Genomic DNA, 5,492 nt, shown 5'->3' on the forward strand with positions numbered 1-5,492 from the left:
GTGGAATAATAGGGCCCACCGAGCCTGCCTGGAATTGAAGCGCTTGGCGGTGCAGACATATTCCTGGTTTTATGGTTGGTCCACACAATGAATGGATGTTCCGCCCACTCCAGCCAGTGCCTCCACTCCTCCAACGCCATCTCCACCACAAGAAGCTCACGATTCCCCACATCGTAGTTCCTCTCCGTGGTGTTGAGGCGGTGGGAGAAGAAGGCGCAGGGATGCAACTTGAGGTCCAGGGCAGACGGCTGTGACAGGACAGCCACCACTCCGACACCAGAAGCATTGGCCTCCACCACGAACTGGCGGGATGGGTCAGGATGAACCAAGATGTGAGCTGTGGTGAAGCGATGTTTGAGATCCCAGAATGACCGATCAGCAGCTTGGGACCACATAAATGGAACATTGGGAGAGGTGAATGCAGACAGGGGGGAAGCCAGGGTGCTGTAGCCCTGGATAAAGCTGCAATAAAAGTTGCCGAAACCCAGGAACCGCTGTAGCTGTAATCTGGACGTAGGCTGGGGCCAATCGACCACCGCTCTCACCTTCCCAGGATCCAACTGTACGCTCCCTGCAGTGATGATGTATCCCAGAAAGGGGATGGTGGAACGATGGAATTCTCATTTCTCTGCTTTTACAAAAAGCTGGTTCTCCAGGATGTGTTGGAGAACCTGTTGGACATGGAGCAGGTGTTCTATGGTGGTGCGTGAGAAGATGAGGATGTCATCGAGGTAGACAAAGACTAACCGGTTCAGCATGTCATGGAGAACTTCATTAACCAGATCCTGGAACACAGCAGGGGCTTTGGTAAGGCCAAAGGGCATGACCAGGTACTCGTAGTGGCCGATGGCCGTGTTGAAGGCAGTCTTCGACTCGTCCCCTTCCAGTACCCGTACCAGGTGGTAGGCGTTCGATAGGTCCAGCTCGGAGAACACGGTGGCCCCCTGGAGCGGCTCGAAGGTCAAGGAGATGAGAGGTAGTGGGTAGCGGTTCATCACCTTGATGACGTTGAGACTTCAGTAGTCGATGCACAGGCACAGGGTATTGCTTCCCATTGGAGAGGTAGGAGAACCAGTTCAGACTAGTTCCAGAGACTGCAGTGTGCCCTCTGAGATGCCGCAGGAGGATGTTGTGGTCAACAGAGTCAAAAGCAGCACTGAGATCTAAGAGTAGGAAGAGGCTAAGTGACCTAGAAGCTGCAGCCATCCGTAAGTCATTGATAGCTTTCACCAGAGCTGTTTCAGTGCTGTGCAAGGAACGGAAGCCAGACTGGACAAAGTTGTACAGCTGATTCAAAGACAGATTGGATGAAGCTGTTAAGAAACTACCTTCTCCAGAGTTGTGTTGGAATACCAATACTAAAATACTGTATACTACATACTTACAACCTCTTGGGGATAGTGAGACGCTAGCGTCTCAAGTGGCCAATAGCCTCGGGAAATGCAGAGTGCAACATTTCATTAAATCACACATGCAGGATACTCAATTAAAGCTACACTCATTGTGAATCCAGCCAATATGTCAGATTTTAAAAATGCTTTTCGGCGAAAGCATGATAAGCTATTATCTGATAGCATGCACCCACCTGAACCAGTTGCAAACAAAAGAACTAGCGTAGCAGGCGCTACACAAAATGCTGAAATAAAATATAAAATATGCATTACCTTTGACAAGCTTCTTTGTTGGCACTCCAATATGTCCCATAAACATCACAATTGGCCCTTTTTTCTCTCGATTGATTCTGTCCCTGTATACCCAAAATGTCCATTTATAAAGCAGGTTTGATCCGGAAAAAAACAGCTTGCCAAAACAAAATGTCACAACAAAACATTTCAAAAGTTTCCTATAAACTTTGCCAAAATATTTCAAACTACTTTTGTAATACAACTTTAGGTATTTTTTAAACGTTAATAATTGATCACATTGTAGACGGGGCAATCTGTATTCAATAGAGCAAGTAAACAAAACATGCCCCTTTTTCCCTCTTGCGTAACTTTCAACAGTGTAACGTTGTTCCAGGATGTGCCTCTTCTTCGTTGCACCAATGATTATCTCCAACCCAATTCCAAAGACTAGTGACATCCTGTGGAAGTCGTAGGAACTGCAAAATGGGCGCTATCAAATATCCCTTGGCAAAAAAAAGAATCTGAACAGTTCTTCCTCAGGGTTTTGCCTGCTACATAAGTTCTGTTATAGTCACAGACATGATTGAACCAGTTTTTGAAACTTCAGAGTGTTTTCTATCAACACCTACTAATCATATACTAATCATATGCATATAATATATTCCTGGCAATGAGTAGCAGGAAGTTGAAATTGTGCACGCTATTTATCCAAAAGTGGAAATGCTGCAAGGGCAACAGTACTTGTGCAAAGTTTCAGAATGATAACTTCCAAAATGAGTGTGCTACATGACATTTATCATGAAGTCACCCAGGTGTCACACACAAGTAGCCCAAATGTACCAAGTGGCCAAATTGGTGAAGGTATACATTTCTACAAACCTAGAGAGGAACCAGGCTATGACGGGTGGAGATCACAGTGGTTGTAGAGGGTGCAACAGGACCGCACCTCAAGAGTAAAAATGAACAGTTTAGGGTTCCATAGCCGCAGGCAGAACAGTTGAAACTGGAAGAGCGACAAGACCGGGTGGACTGGGGAAAGCAAGTAGTCATCATGGTAGGTAGTTCTGAAGCATGGTCCAAGGGCTCAGGTCCTCCGAGAGAAAGAAGGAGAGAAAGAGAGAGCTGACTTAAATTCACACAAGACACCGGATAAGACAGGAAAAGTACTCCAGATATAACATACTACATATTGCTCTACACAATATTCTGCTGCTGGTGCCAGATTCCATAGCAGTATCTTTCGGATGTAAAGCAGAGGGTCACCGAGCATGTGGTGCATGTGATAGGGGACTTCATCTTGCAAAAAACACAGAAACGCCTCCATGCTGTGCCCTTTTGGCCCTTAGGCACATCCATGCCTGCACAAATATATTTGGGCAGATGAACACTTGTGGCAGGAGCAGAAGGGACAGGGCGTGGTGCAGTGGTTCTGTAGCCAGCAAGCTCCTTGATGAGCTGCTCTCTGAAGGCTTTCTGTGAGAGGAAGGGCTTTCCACAGCTCTTAGCCATTTCCTTGTGTAGGATGAATGCATTCATCACAGCAATGTCGATGAAATTATAAAAGGTATTGTACCATTTCATTGTCCTATGTAGAACATTGTAATAGCATATCAGCGCATCTGACAGGTCCACACCTCCCATGATCTTGTTGTAGTCCTTTACTGCAGTTGGAATGGGGACATTTTTGGTGGTCCATACCCCGGCACTGTCCTTCACACGCCTGACAACATGATCCCCATTGAAGTACTTGTGGATTGTTGTGCACATCACCACCTCTCTGGTATCCACCCACTTTACAAAAAGCAGGCCATCTTCACGGATCCGTCGCATGGTCCCCCGCTCAGCCCGCTTAGGCATGTCGTTCACCTTCGTCTTCGGAAAGCCCACCCTGTTGGTACGAATGGTGCCACAAGCCCACACATCCAGCTTCCTTAGGTCTGCAAAAAGGGTAGGGCTTGTGTAGAAGTTATCCACAAACAGTTTCTAGCCCTTCCCTAGCAGTTGAAAATCCAATAACTCCATTATGGCTAAGTCCCTTTACCGGTAGCAAAACTGTTCTTCCCCTCATAGACAAAGAAATTGCACGTTTAGGTACACACAGAATCAGCCAACACAAACAGCTTGTAACCCCACTTGGTTGGTTTGTTTCTCATGTATTGTTTGAGGCTAATTCTAGCCTTTGAGGCTACCATCCTCTCATTGATTGACACGTTCTGGGCTGGCTGAAAGTACGTCTTGCAGCCCTCAACAATGCTGTGGTAGAGAGGTTTGATTTTGTAGTAGATGACCAGTGAAAGGTAACAGAAAAAGTCTGACATGGATATGGCCTTCCATGCTACCTTTTTGCCTGCTTGTTTCCTCTCCCCATACTTATTTGTGGTAGTCACGAGTGAATCGACAACAGATTGTGTGAAAAACAGCTGAAAAAGCTGAAGGGGGGTGTAAGTTGTGGTTCGGGTTCACCTGAGGTCCTGGCTTCCTTTTCGGCCTAAAAGTTGGTTGGGGTGGCTACACAACATCTTCTAGGACAGTGTGCCAATGCCCTTCTGTCCCTCTGTTAGCGGGTGGCACACTTCCCCTCCTCCGCTTCTTTGTCAGTGCCTTCACACCTCTAGACGGCCCGGGAGGTGTGGAGCCAGAGACAGCAGGGGTACAGCTGGATGAACCAGCTTCAGAGGGGGATAGACAAGTTGGCAATGGGGGCTCCCAGTCGGAGTCAGTGCCACTGTGAAAGAAAATGTTCAGTTAGAATAGTTTAACATATGAGCCCTGTATCAACAGGTATAATAAACATATACAGTGGGGCAAAAAAAGTATTTAGTCAGCCACCAATTGTGCAAGATATCCCACTTAAAAAGATGAGAGAGGCCTGTAATTTTCATCATAGGTACACTTCAACTATGAAAGACAAAATGAGAAAAAAAAAATCCAGAAAATCACATTGCCCGGGCGGTGTGTTTGGGATCATTGTCATGCTGAAAGACCCAGCCACGTTTCATCTTCAATGCCCTTGCTGATGGAAGGAGGTTTTCACTCAAAATCTCACGATACTTGGCCCCATTCATTCTTTCCTTTACACAGTCGTCCTGGTCCCTTTGCAGAAAAACAGCCCCAAAGCATGATGTTTCCATCCCCATGCTTCACAGTAGGTATGGTGTTCTTTGGATGCAACTCAGCATTCTTTGTCCTCCAAACACGAAGAGTTGAGTTTTTACCAAAAAGTTATATTTTGGTTTAATCTGACCATATGACAACATCCCAATCTTCTTCTGGATCATCCAAATGCTCTCTAGCAAACTTCAGACGGGCCTGGACATGTACTGGCTTAAGCAGGGGGACACGTCTGGCACTGCAGGATTTGAGTCCCTGGCGGCGTAGTGTGTTACTGATGATAGTCTTTGTTACTTTGGTCCCAGCTCTCTGCAGGTCATTCACTAGGTCCCCCCGTGTGGTTCTGGGATTTTTGCTCACCGTTCTTGTGATCATTTTGACCCCACGGGGTGAGATCTTGAGTGGAGCCCCAGATCGAGGGAGATTATCAGTGGTCTTGTATGTCTTCCATTTCCTAATAATTGCTCCCACAGTTGATTTCTTCAAACCAAGCTGCTTACCTATTGCAGATTCCATCTTCCCAGCCTGGTGCAGGTCTACAATTTTGTTTCTGGTGTCCTTTGACAGCTCTTTGATCTTGACCATAGTGGAGTTTGGAGTGTGACTGTTTGAGGTTGTGGACAGGTGTCTTTTATACTGATAACAAGTTCAAACAGGTGCCATTAATACAGGTAACGAGTGGAGGACAGATGAGCCTCTTAAAGAAGAAGTTACAGGTCTGTGAGAGCCAGCAATCTTGCTTGTTTGTAGGTGACC

This window comes from Oncorhynchus masou, chromosome 28 (assembly GCF_036934945.1).
Source record: "Oncorhynchus masou masou isolate Uvic2021 chromosome 28, UVic_Omas_1.1, whole genome shotgun sequence".
In the NCBI taxonomy this organism is placed as follows: Eukaryota; Metazoa; Chordata; class Actinopteri; order Salmoniformes; family Salmonidae; genus Oncorhynchus; species Oncorhynchus masou.